The 17001-nt window shown below is 43.4% G+C and overlaps 1 protein-coding gene across 5 annotated transcripts in view; it reads left to right on the forward strand.

Annotated features, from left to right (window-relative positions):
• The window catches only part of HECW1 (HECT, C2 and WW domain containing E3 ubiquitin protein ligase 1), a 1624660-nt gene that overhangs the window by 784899 nt on the left and 822760 nt on the right, over positions 1–17001 (forward strand). The gene's annotated exons all lie outside the window — the stretch shown is intronic.

The raw sequence follows: 17001 nt of genomic DNA on the forward strand, positions 1-17001 counted from the left end.
TAAACTTAAATACAAATAAATAATACAAATAGAAATTCTATCACCTAGTGACTTACTATGATCCCCTAAATGCTAACGGCGAGTAGGTTTGTGCTGAATTCCCATATGAAATGATTGTAGGCTCCGCCTAATTCTGCAGTTAAGTTTTAAAGTTATTGTTAAATCAGGATCCACACTCATGTCAGGAAATCCTGAAGATGTCAGATGATGAAAGTGTCAGGTGTTGAGTTAACAGACGTGCTGTTCACATGATATCAAGTCTTACACAACTCCTCCTCATGGCTTATGAAAACATGGGAGTTTCTTTACAAAACAGTCACATCATAGCCAGATTTTGGTAAACATTTGCAACCCTGGGATCTCTTATGCTTCATGTTGCGCCCGTCTGTGAACTAAGAATCGTAGAAAGCAACAGAATGTGGCTCACTGAGAATTGTGTGGTCAAAATGTAAAGGATTGGTTCTCAGAGTGCCACATTTAAGCGAAGAAGATGCTGCAATATACCCATGTCCTGACCTGATAGCAAGGAATGTTTTGGGGATCGGTGGGGTCCATGCACCTAGCCCAGAGTACTGCTCATGGGTGTGTGCGTGTGAAATATAATAGGTTATTTATAACGTGCTTAATACCTGGAGGTTTCTAAGCGTGGACCCAGGGATCCAACCTGTGTTGCTCCGTGTCGTCTTTCTTCCAGGGCGAGTGCGTTTGCGCCTGAGCTATCCTCCCGAGACTGTTGCACCATATAAACCATGTTCACACGGATTTATTAGAGACCGAGCTAAGGAGCATCTCTAGAGTTGATCAAAGGAGTGGTCAGAAGATTTCTTGTTGCAAAAACAAGAAAGTATGAGGCAGCTTGCCCAGTTCTGTCCGACCAGAAACCGAGGCTTGCATATCTAGCCAAGTTCAATCCTATCGGTTCCACCTTAGCATGTGCTGGTGCGCCCTTTTGTGTATCAATTCTTTCAAACAGATTAGCTACATGTGTTCCTGAACCAATGCATTTTGATCGGTGCAATGTTAATCCACACTTAAATTTAGTTTGATGAAATCTTTGGTTTTGAGACAGTGTCATGAAGGTTGATTGGCCCAACAAGCACAATGGACTTCATTCTGAGTTGTGCTGATGTGGAAACAATCCTTAAAATAACATGTGTGCACTGATTCTTGTACCAATGTGTAGATTATACAGCCATGTGGCACAGGTATGTTTGTGCTGCTGTGTGTTATCTTCACACATGCAGAATGTATTTGCAAGGGTGCGGGCGTCCCACACTGGTGAAGGCATTCACCATTCTGTTGGCAATGTGTCTTCCAGGTTATTGCTTGCATGGATTGTGCCTGTTTTCTTGTGCCGGAAAAGAAAAACCGTTGCAATCTTTCCAAATCAATGGTGAAGGGCATCTAGTACTGCACACTTGAAGTGATTCACTCATCCATCTTCACTGTGTGAGGAGACAGATCAGGATCATGGGAAAAGCCCAGGCCCATTTTAGTTGGCTTATCCAGTAACCTAGCAAAGAACCAATATAGCAAAGAAGTATTTACTTTGGCTAGAATATATATACCCTTCTGTGTAACCACATCTACAAGCATAACACGGGTATAACTGTAAGCAACCGTTTTTTTCATTTTATAGCGAGGTATTATCTTACTACAACAATAACAAAAGGATGGGTATCCCCTCAACCGTGGACCTGGGGAGCAAATATGTTCAAAAAGTAGAGAAAGGTGGTTGCACGGAACAATAAACAATTTAACTGTACGTTCAATCGACTCTGGTCAGTGAAAGAGAGGGTAGGCTCAGTCAGTAATTATCAATATATAGTAATATTTTATTAGTATCAAAAACAAAATAGAGTAAAAATAGTGGACACAATATCATCATAAAATGTACATAAACATGCGAAATTGTAAAAGCAATCCTATTTTGCACCGCAGGACCTAATATATGTCATGTTTAAGAAAGAAATCGGACACCTCGGTAAATACAATCTCAAAAAGATAAGTATTGGGTATTAAACTTAGTTATTGGCCAAAGAACTATCCTGTGTCTGTTTGTCATAAATCAGGTAGCTTATTCGTCCCTCTACCAGGCCTCAAATACATGCATATTGGTAGCCACAATAGCAGGGTATCCAAATACAAATCTAGGACAGTGCAAAGAGAATAATATGAAGGTGCTAACACAAAAGTGCTTAGTGCCAAAAGTGCTCAGTGCCAAAAGTGCTTAGTGCCCAAAGTGCTAAGGGTCCGGACATGAAAAAACAGGGTCTCCTGCCAAGCTCATGGACCAAGGGCTCTTCAGGCTATTTGTAATGTCCCACCCCCTGAATTGCTGAGCCAAGTGGGCACTGGAGCCTCCTCTCTATCTTTGTCTTGTGGCTGGGGGAGACCTATGTTGAAGTGGGTGGCCATGGCACCCTTACACCTGGTAGGGTGATATAAGACCTTTTCTGATCCCCGTCCATGATGAGGCCCTGTGGACTCTGGGTGCCCATCGATCTAAGGCCTGCTCCCAACCACGTGCATCTGGCTAGGTATGTGGATATATGCCTAGTGCCATGCCCTCTGTGCCTCCTTCATGAAGGGGTGGTACCACAGTCAGGCCACTGGCGTTACTATTGAAAGAATGGCCTTGACGAGTCTACTCCCACACATGTGTGGGTGTGTGAAAACATGTGAGCAGCTGGCACAGACCTGTCGGACCCTTCTCTGCCCCCTTTACCATGGCAACACACACATGTGCTCCAACAGTCCAACTGACAATCTGGCCTCTTCCCTGACTGTGGCAGAAATAGATGGTGTGGTTAGCTTGATCAGGGTGTGTGCCATGTTACCCAAGTTAATCCTCTTCTATTTCAAAATGGCCAATTCATCTCATTTAGATATCCACCTCACACACAAATAACTTGCTGGACCTTTCATATTTATATTTTAATGTTCATGTTGCCTGTTACATGTCATACATTTTAGGATTTGCTGTAACATGATGGGATGTGTTACTCCCATATATGATGCTGTCTTGGTTGTAGAACATAGGGTCCTTAGAATCTGGAGGGGGTGACTTTGACAGCTGCTGGATTTCAGGTGACTGGGATTTGTACCTAGCATATGTCGGAACTCATCTTATTTCTAGTGTGTTGATAAGTATGTACTGTGATGAATCCTATGGAGTCCTCACTGGGTAAGTGACACTCCGACTTGGTTTACGGTGCCGGTTGGAGTGCTGGCATTTAGGCATATGAAAAATAAAATTCTGCGTAGGTACGGTCTCGCAGTAACTGAATGGGCAAGCGGGTGCACAGTCCATAAAAACTATTCTTGATTGAAACAATGGGCCTCATTACGAGGAAGGCAGTAGAGGGTCCCGCTAAGGATGTCTGGTAAAACCAGGCGCCCTTAGCCAGTCTCGCGAGGAGACCAGGATGCTAACAACGGGCCCGTCATTAACGGCCCCGTTGTTAGCATCCTCCCCATTCCCATTGAGCCCTATGAGGGCTCAAATGGGAATGGGAATGTACCGGGTCCGGGTCCCAGGAAAGGGAATTACCAGGCCCTCCAAGGTCGGAATGGCCCGGTAATTCCTCATTCTTGGAACCCGGACCCGGTAAAAGTGCTAAAAGCGGCATGGCTACCTCCATACTCGTAATGAGGCCCAGTGACATTCCCTGTGCCAAGAAAAACAGAAAATACAAAGGTAAAATTAAAAGCAGGCACATTGGCACTATGACATTGTCAAAACCTAAAATCACAGGTTTTTATGATGTGACAACAGCACCAGTGGATGTGAATTCATATCACAGCCAAATCCCCTTCCAAGGAAAGTTTTTCCTTTTGTTCCCCGCATGCTGATACTAGCATGGACAACACTGGCTCATTGCTTAATCTTTGTCTCAATTTTAAGAGAAATTCGCTGGGCCCATCATCTGACAATTATATCCACATTATAGGTACGAAACCTCTCAAGCAGTCCAGATCTAGAATGTTTTAGATCATTAACAGCTACATCTAGTAGCATAAGCGAGGGCGAGCAGGCAGAATCCAGTCTCCCTCATAATGACTCTGTTGATCACCAGACGGGACAGTCCAGCCCCTCGCTGCATATCAAGTCTATACTAGCCAAATTAGAAGCATTATTCACTCTATGTTCTAAGATGGCGGTAGAACAATGCGAATTGAAACAAATCTTAGATAAAGTGGTGGACATCATACTTGACAACAGTGATGATCAGCACCCGTCCAATCTGGCCAATTTCAATACCTACAAGTCTTCTTCTACTAACCAACCCCACCTTTCAGTGAAATGTGTTACACTGGATACATCATCAATGGTAGATACGACCGATTCTTCTCAAGAAATGAACTAGGCACCGATTTTGATCAAACATAATAACATCAATGCGCAGCGGGAGGTTTTTCCATCAGAAAATACTTCATTAGTTGATATCATAGCCGAGACTGAAGATGACGTTGACCTACTTCCAGACGAGATCAGCAAGTTAAGACTAAGCAGGGCCCCATAGTACTGAAATAACCCGTTTTGACATCACGCCAAGCTACCTCCACAAAGAAACAAGGTGATGGTTTCATCAGACAAGTAGTATTGGAGGGCCCAAAGGCCACTCAACGAGGCCTGTCCAATCCAACACCTAGTAAGAAAACTCAGAACACACCACAGTCGCACACCAACAAACTCATCAGCAGATTATCCCACCATTCTTGCATGGCCCTTTTACACAGGTTGCAACTTTTGCTTCTTCCAACGTACCATCATAGATACCGATCTCTTTTGACCATCAAGTCTTTGAGATGTCGCCTACAAGAATGTCTTTTCGTTCCTCTACTGCTCTTCCCATATTGCCCATACAGCATTTCTAATTCTGGCACCTATTGGGAGCCTGCTACTCCTCTCCCATTGGGTAAATGGGTTTTATTAGAAGAACTTACACCAAGAGTTGACAGCGCTTTCCTCAATCGCACCCAGTTTTTCACTTTGTGGAACAACATTCTGCGTCTCACATCTATCACCAGTAACAACATATCCCTTATTGAACTCCCTAGTCCTAGAGCTGACAGTGCTACTAAATGGGCATTGATTGAATGTGCTTCCCTCAGCAATAGTTTATCTTCTATGCACTTGTATAGGCTCATTTTCCAAATTGGGATTTAAACTTACGGTATGTCATAAACAAATTGTTCAAGTGGACATGCAGAAAGAAGAACCGTTAAATAAGCCATCTCCAATTAGCAATAGCATTGTATCGACACATGCCACCAAAAGATCCAGTATAAGGGCTTTTTTTCAACATCCCTATAGCCCCTCTAAAAACGGTAAGAGGGATTACACGTTGGGTTCCAGATACTCTCAACTTAAATAGGTGTTAACAGCATCTCTGGAGGATAGCTCAGAGGCAATGTGCTTGCCTTGGAAGCAAGACCACATGGAGCACCACAGATTCGATCCCCGGGTCCGTGCTTAGAAACCTCTGGGTATTAAGTGCGTTTTAAATAAACTATCATATTATATCATTTGGCACCAACTGAGGTTAAATGGATATGTTGGAATACACATGGCTATCGTTCATTCTTAGTCCATCCCCAGGGCAAGACCCCGATTGCCTTTTGTGGTGTCTTCATCTTACAAGAGACTTGGACAATTAAGGATCCTATTCTTGATGGCTATGTCATACTGCATCAGCCAGCGAGACGAGGACTACGTGGCCACCCGGTGGGAGGCCTAGTAATCGGAGCACAAACAGCTTTTGATTTAAAAGACTACTCTGTGTCATCTATCTCTCTGTATATTTTGCCTGCCATTCTCATTGTACCCGACTCTCCGGTACCTGCGTTGTTGATCATAAACGTATACAATCCTCCTGGTGGAATAGCTACCAAAGTAATACAGGCTTCCATTATGACAAATTGGATATGAGACATATCCGAATGGTGGACTCATAGTGGCTGGTGCCTTTAACTCCCCTCAATTATCATCATTCTCTGCTCCCTTTCCAGATGATTCTGCCTATGATTTTGGTTGGTCCACAAATTTTCTTCCCATCGTTAGGGTCTGAGATTGGGTTAATCTTTGTCATATATTTGATCTTTGTTGCCTGAATTATAAAGCAGGCAATTCTAAACGGCCCAGTCCCACGTGGTCTAACGGAAAAAGCTACTCCTGTTTAGATTTTGTTTTCGTGAATCTGAACTATTGTGAACTTTGTATTAGCTTCTCCATCACTTTCATTCCCCTCAGCGGCCATGCCGTTTTATCATGGTCTCATAAACTCTGTTCTCGCAATGTCTCCTACATTGATTCTTCTATTACTACTAATACTCAGGGGAATCGGACAATTTGGTCATTATCAATTTTGTGTATAAACATGAAAAGTCGCTCACACAATGGCTGGGGAGGAATGACTGGGATCTTTTGTCACTAATACAACTTTTGAGGAAGCAATTACATCTCGAACTCCACACAGTAGTAAAGAGGAAATGCTCAGCTATTACACACCATCATCTGTATACACTGAATCAGAAAAAGTCACTCCTTAAGGGGGCCCATACGAAGTATAAGAATTGGCTTAGAAACCACACATTTTCAATATCTAATGCAAACTGGAAATTCCAGTTTGGTCTGATTCATGGCAACGACAACCGAAAATTCTGGTCAATGGCCAGAATTTTTATTAATGATCAGACTCTACAAGAACTGGATCCAATCGGTGAATCTGACAGGTCCCGGCCAATATCTGAACTGTATCATGATCCCGTAAATCTCTAAACTGGCTCACTATGTCCCATCGGCCTCCTTCATATCAGGCTTTGATAGTGACGACATTTTATATATAATTAACAGACAAAAAGTTTCTAAAGCACCTGGGCCGGATTCACTGGCGGTGTGGTTCTGAAGGAAAACCCTCAATTTTGGTATGGGGTACTTGAGCAGTAGTGGTAGTATACCAAAAAGCTGGTGGAAGTCAATATTAGTAGCTGTTTTTAAAAAGGGAATGTGTTCCAACCCCCAGGACTACAGATACCTGGCAATGCAAGACATAAGGCAAAAAATATTCTTGCCTATTCTTTTAAAAAAGCTATTTCAATAGGTGGCAGATAAAAGATTGTTCACTCCTTTCCAAATGGGATTTCACAAATTATTTAATACCCTTCACAATGTAAGTGCTCTCCACTATGTTATGGAAGCATGTAAGAGTAAAACTAAATGCAAACTTTACCTTGTCTTCATTAATTTTACAAAAGCTTTCGATAGGGTATATTGTTCCCTCCTGTGGAGGAAATAAAAACATGGAGTATAGACCATTCCTTACAATTTTGTATTACTGCCTTATATTCAGACATGGTAGTAGTGGTGCGTGCCAACCAGGAGCCGGCAGTGTCGAGGGAAAAAATGACTAATATCAGTTTGAAACAGAGATGCGTCCTGGCCTCAATGCTTTAGAACCTGTATGTGGCAGATCTCGGTCCAACTATTACAGCAGCGCAAAACTGCGCAAAACTTTCCACCCCGTATTGCCAGCAGCCCAGTCTCTTGGCTGGGTTATGCTGACGATACAGTTCTTTTGGACCTAACCCCCATTGAGTTGCAGCACTTCTGAGAGGCCCTGTCATCTTCTGCCACCAAAAGCCATTTAAAGGTAAATGTTGTTAAAACAAAAGTATTGGTGTTTAGTGAAATGCGAAAGATGAACATATTTTGACGGCAGTTGAATGGAGTGTTTTTAGAGAACGTGAAGCGATAAACATACCTAGGTTTCCCAATTGGAGTATCCCATGGCGATTTTTATGGAGATTACATATGCCCTAAATGAAATGGCTTTATTTTAAGAAATGTATCATAAAAAGGGGGAATTCAATATTCAGGGGTTGATTCAGATCTACCAGAGGAGTATAATACCTGGGATTCTCTATAGCCTTGCAACTTTACCTGAAGCAAACATATTCTGGGTGGTTAAACTTGAAGGCAAGATATTGCTATCAATCCATGGAGTTCCTGTCACAGAACAAGTGGACGCCCTCTGATGCGAGCTGGGTGTTCCGTCGGTCCACTCTTTGTGGCTCCAACAACGGTGCAGCCTTTACTCTAATATCATTACTTGTTCCCCAGGCATGGAATCACCGTCAGCTCTTTTCTCAAACATTATTTGACTGAGTTTTCCAATTCTTTTTTATCTGGAAAACTCGAATTTTTTACATGGTAACCAATCTCGATGTGCTAGCTAAGAAGAGAATGTATGCTATGTTTAGCACACAGGGCTTCAAATTAAGCCACCAAAAATCTTATTTGACTGAATTATGTTAATTTCAACTTCAACGTTTTCTCACGTATCTATGTTTTAATATTTTACTGTGTAGAGAACATACAGGCAGGTGGTTGAATTTACCACGGGTGAAGCGGACCTGCCACCTCTGCAATTCAACTGTAGAGACGGCACATCATCTGCTTACCAATTGCACCAAATTACGGCTTCACTATGTCAGGAGCTATTCTAGTTACTTAACTGATATTTATTTTAATTTAACCGATCAATTTTGGAGCAGCATTCTAGGAGCAGAATTAATTGTGATTTCCGCTTCAGCCTACCATGTCTGGAAAGTTGCTTCCAAATTGATTGTTTTATCCTGATGCTTTATTAGTGAGAATGGTTTAAAATATGAATGTGTACAATTTTATGCATTTATCACTTCAATTGGATCATTTGCAATTCCTTCTTGGGATGATATAAATGTCAACATTGTTATTTTAAGATGATTGTAAAATGTATTTGAACTTGTATTATAAGTATAGGTTTTTTCTTTTGTAGTGCTAAAGGTTCTTATGATGGAATCAACGCACAATAATAAAAAATGAATAAAAGCTCCCCTAACTCCCAAAGGTACAGTGAAAAGGAGTCTGTGAATAATAACAACTTAACCAATAAAAACTTTTATTTCTCTATAAAATCAAGTCTTGTGGTTAATCTTTATGATAACACTTAGGAGAATGTTATTGGGAACAGGAATGAGCTTGATATTAAAAATCAAGCTATATAAACTAATTTGTGCATTAGGGACTTCAAGTCCCATAATTCCCGAAGTACTGGAATGAAGAAGATGGCTGAAAAGGAACCAAACTGAAAATTGCAGCTTGTTAATGGGAATGACCTGCGCCTGAGGGAGACTAGGAGGCTAAAAAGGCCCCATCAGGTGCAGGCCATAGGAGAGAAGAAGGAGCAGAGTACCAGTCGTAGATGGAGGAGTTGTGAACTCTCCATGCTGCAGCAGAAGCAGATACTGGAGGAGGAAGCAGACGCCGGGACCACGGTCGAGAAGCGAGCAGTAGCCGGTCTTTGCTTCCAGGAGTCTTAGTTGCAGAGGTAGCGCAGCGAGAAGTGTGAGAGAGAGAAGCTTACCTCCTGGACACCCGTTTTACAGAGGCTGTACAACGGAAAGTGAACTTTTGGAAAGCTTTCCTTTTCCCAAGGCTATCTCTGGTGGCAGGCGAGCACCGGAGAGCCTCCAGAGCAAAGGAATCTACGTGGCACGGAAGGTGGCCGACTAAAGCTAACAGATTGCTGGGTCGCGAGGAGCCACTGAAGAGAAGGACCTGTGAGCAGTGAAGGAAACAGACTTGCAAGCCTTACTAGGTGAGTTCAACAAGTGATTGTAACACCAGAGCACACTGTGATCGCTCGCAAGCTCAATGCAAGTGTTTTCAGAGTGAATAGCACACGCATTTGAGTAAACATAAAATTCAAAGGAATTTTGAATACAGAACTGTCAGAAAACAGAGAAACCATCACATCACTATACTGTGTGCATTCTGCCACCTGCCTTATTTCTGCTCCCACACTGCTTCCTGCATCACCGATGCATGGCCATTCCATCATGGCCGCTTGCACCGCACGCACAGGAGTGCCTGGTGCCTTTGTTCTCTGCTGCTCCGGATTGGGCGGTCTCTTAGCCATAACGGCCTATGTGAGAGCTGGCAGGCTTTGCCGGCCCTCCTCTCAAGGCCCACTCCTAAGGCCCTGTCTACCCCTGTCCACCACGGTACGCCACCAGCCCCAGCTGGTCGCCTGTGTGTGCATGATTCCCCCCCACCCTGCTCGTCGCCTGTGTGTGCATGAGTCCCCCCCACCCTGCTGGTCGCCTGTGTGTGCATGAGTCCCCCCCACCCCGCTGGTCGCCTGTGTGTGCATGAGTACCCCCACCCCGCTGGTCGTCTGTGTGTGCATGAGTCCCCCCACCCCTCTGGACACCTGTGTGTGCATGAGCCCCCCCCACCCTGCTGGTCACCTGTGTGTGCATGAGTCCTCCCACCCCGCTGGTTGCCTTTGTGTGCATGAGTCCCCCACCCCACCCCGCTGATTGCCTGTGTGTGCATGAGTCCCCCCCTACCCCGCTGGTCGCTTGTCTGCCTGCCCTGCACCCCACCTCTCTGGTTGCACCTACCTTGTCTCATGCATTACCTGTTGTTGCCACCCTCTAAGATGGGGTTGGCACTCATGTTTTATGCCTCCACTTTTGACTGCATGCATTACCTGTTGTTGACACCCTTTAAGATGGGGCTGGCGCTCATGTTTTATGCCATCACTTTTGACCACATGCATTACCTGCTGTTGCCAACCTTTAAGATGGGGTTGGCGCTCATGTATTATGCCACCACTTTTGACCACATGCGTTACCTGTTCTTGCCACCCTTTAAGCTGGGGTTGGCGCTCATGCTTTATGCCACCTTTTTTATCACATGCATTACCAGTTGTTGCCATCCTTTAAGATGGGGTTGGCGCTCATGTTTTATGCCACCACTTTTGACCACGTGTTACCTGTTGTTTCCACCATTTAAGATGGGGCTGGCACTCATGCTTTATGCCAATCATTTTGACCACATGCATTACTTGTTTTTGCCACCCTTTAAGCTGGTGTTGGCGCTCATGTTTTTATGCCAACAATTGTGACTATATGCATTACCTGTTGTTGCCACCCTTCACGTTGTGTTGGATCTCATGTTTTGCTTCCGATCTGACCACATGCACTTATGTAACCAAGCAAGTATTCTTAACAGTGCCACGATGCTCGAGGGCAGTTGTGCACTTTACAAATGTAAATAAATAAATAAATAAATAAATAAATACATACATAAATAAAATATATAAGATCAAATGATTGTGACTTTAAGAATGTTAGTTTATTTAAAACCCAGCAACAAGACAGGGTAATACTTGCAGAGCTTAATGCAAACAACCATCACCCAAGCTAAAATAAAAATAAAAGCAAGGCAATTTAAAACCAACAAAGATTGCCAAAAGTCAGAAGGGGGCAAACAAAAGTCCCAAAGGTTGTAAAATGTTCCCATGTGTGAAGAAGTCCATAACAAAAGATGATATAAACTCACATTGCCAAAGTCAAGGAAGAAGCAGAATTAAACCATCTTGTTGTCAGTGTTTTGTTAATAAAGACGCGGGGAAACAAAAGTGGCAAGAAGGCGGCCCTTCTGGTACAGGCTATTCAGAAGCAGATGAGCATAACTTACGTTTTGGAAATCACAAAAGTGTATTAAAGAGCACCAATGTGAATCTTGCCTTCCCCGAAGAATTGCATAAAGGTTGATGTTGTAAATTAAGAAGCACTACGAAGTTTTGGCAAGCTGATCTTAACTACAGAGGCACTTGTTGTTTGTAAATTACTGTTCGGGCAGGGGAGTATACCCGAACAGCGAACTTTGAAGTAGTAGGCCTGGCATAGGAGTAAACCAGGTGTGATTAAAGTGGTAGGCCTGGCATTGGAGTAAACCAGATGGAAGCCAATGAAGTGCTGTGAAGTGGTGTTGACAAATTACCTTGACAAACTTTTATTGCTGAAGCAAGAACTGTATATAAAGTTGCTGCAGAAGTGCACTATATCCTGAAAGGTAAAAGGCTGTTGCAGAAGCATCCTGAAAAAGAAAATTCATGTTATTGATGATGAGCTAAGGAAATATTTTTGGTTTATGCTAAGAAGATTGTTTTGAGATGTATTATTACAACTGGAAAAGAAAGAACTTTTGTTGAGCAATTCTGAAGTGTTGGAACTTTGTGTTGTCAAGTTGGAGTCACAAATAACTGTGTTGAAACTTTTGTTACAGAACAGGATTTCCTTATTTCGTTTTGGAACTGTGGAACAGAACCTTGTTTGAATCTGGGGAAGCGAAATTCACCGAGACCAGAAGAAGAGACTGTTATCATATTCTGTTATATTTTGGTCGCCTTTGAACTGCCATGCATTACCTTGTTAAATTACTGTATTTATAAGTGTGAGGGACAGAACTTTTTGTCACAGTGCTTCTGTTTATTTCATTTTAGGCAGGGAAATCCTCATCTGGGTATGGATAGTGAGGCGTTTATCCAACCTTTTAAGTTCCTAAAAGTGACATCTTTTGAAAAATCTTCACAAAGTTGTCTGCCACACTTCTGACCCCTCGCAGTACTCTGCCCTCATCCACCACCCAGCACGGCACTTCCCTGGAGCCTCCACAGGTGTGTTCATCGTACTAGTGTGCACTAACTTCAATTGTGTGATTGGCAATTCTAGGAGACGTAGTGTGCTCTAAAGGAAAGAAGTTGCTGGTGGGCAGGCGTACAAGCAGTGCTTAAAGTGGGCCGGGGCCTGCCGGGGCCGGGCCCCGGCAGTCTCCAGAAAGTGGGGCTGAGCCGGGGCCCAGCCGGGGCCCCCCGTCCCACACAACATTGGCAGGATGCATTATCCCGCCACGGCCGCAGCCGCGACGGGAGATGCACCCGTCATTATGTCGCCAAGCTGACAGAAGTGCCAGCCAGCCACAGCGACGCTGAGGCTGGCGGCACTTCTGTCAGTGTAACTCCCTTTGATGACCCCTCATCAGGGTCATCAGAGGAAGTTACTGTCCCTTTGTTTTCCCTCCCCAGGTCACTGACCCCCGCAGGCTCCGTGATCTAATATGCAGATTAGACCACGGAGCCCGCGGGTTCACAGAGGGTGAAAGACGCCTCGGGCTCAGTGATCTATGTGCTCTGAGCAGATAGATCACAGAGCCCGAGGTGCCTTTCTCCGTCGGCAAAGCTTTATAAAAGATGCCTTGAACTGTGTACGTTTCAAGCCATCTTTTATAAAGGTAGAAATATTTCTATGTTTATAAAAGACGGCTTGAAACGTGCACAATTCAAGGCATCTTTTATAAAGCTTTGTCGACGGACAAAGCCACCTTGCGGTTTGTTTTGTCCGTCATCAACCCTTTATAAAAGATGCCTTGAATTGTTTACGTGTCAAGCCATCTTTTAGAACCACAGAAACATGTTACAAATAGCTATGTTTATAAAAGGTGGCTTGAAAAGTACACAAACCATAGTAAGGTAAGCACACAAGTGTGCGTAAAATACTATGGTTTGTGCACTTTTCAAGCCACCTTTTATAAACATAGAAATATGAAACATTGCTATGTTTATAAAATATGGTTTGAAAAGTACACACACCATAGTAGTACTCATACAAACATATAAATGCTCACATACATTTATATATTTGTTTCCGCACCTTACTGTGATTTGTGCACTTTTAGGCCACGCCCACAATGAAAGCCACGCCCCCAAACGAGGGCCCCCCCTCAATTTCTTACCCCACTTAAAGCACTGCGTACAAGATAGCACAGTGACCCTGTATTTGGTCCGGGTGCATGCCTACAGCTAATCTATCCGAGATGTTGTTTACCAGTGTGTGCACCTTGGTGTAGAGTGCTTATTGATGGGTCCCTGAACTACAAGATACCAGGGCATTTTGCACACAAAAATAAACTAAGAAGTGTGAACCCACCTGGCGGTTAACCTTGTTGCCGGACAGCCCTGTTGAGTGACTGTGGAGCTTGCACCCGAAGCAGGCTCATGTGGGCCACTGCCCAACATCCCACACCATTTTAGCGCACATGTGCATGGCGGCAGTAGACCACCTCCCTGGCACAGTCTGACCTGTTAACGCACAGAATTCTCACATCAGACATGCTGCAGAGGGCACAGCTAAACGTGGAAAATTGCCATCTCAAAACTCTGCTACGGGTGTGGGGGCAGCATGAAAAGCATGCTATAATTCACCAGATGTCCCTAGTCCTTGTGAGACTCCATGGGGAGGATACCACATGATGCATGAGATCCCTCCTTTCTGGACTGCCTCGTGCTATGAGGATGACAGGAGCTCAGTGTGGAGATCACCACTCAAAGGATTAGGTTAATTATTTTGGTTCATAGTTTTATCTTGGTATGTTGGTTTCTTATTTTAGCTTGTTTTACTAGTTTGTTATGTTACTTAGATGCAGAACATAACCACACCTGTTCCCTTTATACAATCACTGGGGGAACCACCTGTACCATCGGAATTGTGGGTGGACAATTTTAAAATGTACCTACGAGCTGCAGCGGGCAATTGCTGGAGAAATTAAATCAAGGAGGTCTAAATACTGTCTCGGAAGAATAGCTCAGGTGCAACACATGTTTGATCTCCGGGTCCATGCTTAGAAACCTCTGGGTATTAAGCACGTTATAAATAACTGATTATAATTATAAATACTGCATGTCTTAAGGAATAAGGGTCAGAAAATATATTCTAGCTTTCCAGAAGATGTTCCTAAGATTGAAGGAACAGGGGAAGGTTATGGGGAGAGGAGAGTGTCACATTCTCCCAATTCATCCAAGTACAAAAAAGCTTTGAAGAAATTACCCTTGAATTTAGAAATAAGACAAATGTAGAAATGGAGCAATGGGCATTTTTCTCCAGAAAACAATTTAGGGAGAGTCAATACACAGCTTTATGGCATCTCTAAAGGGTCTTAGCACCTTATGCGCCCTCCCACGGGTGTTGGAGAACTATCAACATAGGTACTTGGTTTTACAAACTCCTAACCATGCAATTCAGAAAAGGCCATGGCAAGCTTGCAATCCCACTGTACAAGAGGCCATAGAACTTGCCAGGTCATTTGAAAGGTGTGGTTGGTCTGAGACAGCCAAGAAATATACTCGAAGAGTCAGAACACCTGCTGGCATTGTTTGCCGAAAAACTAAACCATATGGTGACATTAGCTTTGATGGTACATCTTTACAAGAGCTTATTGACTCAGTCTCCCCCTACATACTGTTATCTCTGAGTAGTTTTTCAAAGAACTGCATGAGTGGGATGTTTCAGATACTCATATTCCGGACATCAGGCCAAGAGCACTTGAGAAGAGGCCCCCATGTAGTACCCGGATGAAAATGGTCGACTCTGTAGTTTATGGCAGGGCAACTGAAGTATGTGTCTTTTGTATTGGGATGGGAAGAGCAGGGCACTCTCAAGATTAAACTCCACACTGGGGAGGAATATCCGATCCTCTGGATCGCTGATAAATGGGAAATTCTTAACTTCAAGCACACATTTCCTGAGGTATTTAATGACAAGATTGGGTTTTGTGTTTGTATTATAGTTGTTTTAGGGTTTTATACAGCGGAAACATAGCTAGGAAGCAAGAGAGAGCTGTACGGAAGAGGGCTAAGGTAGAGGGTTTACAATACTTGGCACCGATGTTCTAGCCATGTGGGTGCAAAGTGAAGTGAGAACGCAGGTTGACTAGCTGGCGCCTGGGTATTGACCAACGAGTAAGATCTTGAGTTCCGTCCTGAACTGCTGGAGCATTGGCATGGTCGGATTGGCATTGGTTGGTCAAAGATTTTCAATACTGCATAATCTTAATAAGAGGTGCACAGGACCATAGTATCCACCTCATAGCAGTGGGAGGGAAGAGGTCAAGGTTAAATTACAGTGGTTGCATGATCACGAAATAATAGAGCCTGAAGAATTCTCTTAATGGCTGCCCCCCAAATGTATATTTCCCAAGCCAAAGAACAGTTTCGGAATCTCAGAGGTTCTTATGCCAGCTTTTGAGATCAACGATAAAACTGCCCAGGTGTTTTTCCACCTTCAACTTATCCTTGCCATACCACCTTTGATGGCCAGTCTTGGTACTTGACCTCATTTTGTCATGTCCCTGTGGCATTTCGTTACTGCCCTTTGTGTCACCATTGGCAGCAGCCATGTTCCAGAGGTTAATGCATGAGCTGTTCGGCGGTGTGCCAGTGATATACATTTTTCAGAATGACATCTTTGTCACAGGATAAACTGAGAAGAAACATGATGCCCATTTGAGTGGTGTTTTAAATGTCCTAAAGCAGAATAAGTGCAAGATATGGATTATGTAAATGTCATACTTGAGGCATGTGACCAGCAGGGACAGCATTAGGCCACAATGGGACCATGTGAATGGCATGATGGATGTGCCCTGTTCTGTAGATAATTATCAACTTAGATTGTTCTTTGTATTTTTTAAATACAAAGCATTTTGCCAACAAAACGACCAACAAGAGGGCCCTATTAAAAAAGGGAGCATGCTTTGGCTCATCACTAGTGCATGAGGAGTTTGAGTTGTCTATCAATAAGGCCCCCACTCTGCACATGTTTGACCTGCATGTCAGGATATTCCTCACAATAGATGCGCGTGATCAAGGTTTGGGGATAAACCTGATGCATTATCAAAGTTGTAAAATAGTAACAATTGTGTTTGCATCAAGGACATTATGAAGGGGCAGACCTAAGGCATATCACCATTGAGGGGAGACCTTGGCAGAAAAATAGGCAATGAAACACTTTAAGACACTCACTTGAGCTTTATAGGTGATAGTTCAAATGGATCACAAATCTTTGATCCACATGTTTTCTGAAAGGAGCATGTTGAAAACCTCATCTTTGATGGATGGAGGCAATATTTGCAGAGGATTTTAATGCTGTAGCCGATCATTATAACAGAAGGGTTAGGACCTGGGGTTAGAAAGCACTATGTAAGTTGAGGTGCCCTAATGATCCAATTTCTTCATGCACAGGTATGTGCATTAATTTGCTAGCCAACATTTCATAATAAATGTCTGTCAGTTCACAGCATTTCAACAAAAACAACTTACATAGTCAATTGGA

This window comes from Ambystoma mexicanum, chromosome 5p (assembly GCF_040938575.1).
Source record: "Ambystoma mexicanum isolate Mex_15411 chromosome 5p, UKY_AmexF1_1, whole genome shotgun sequence".
NCBI lineage: Eukaryota > Metazoa > Chordata > Amphibia > Caudata > Ambystomatidae > Ambystoma > Ambystoma mexicanum.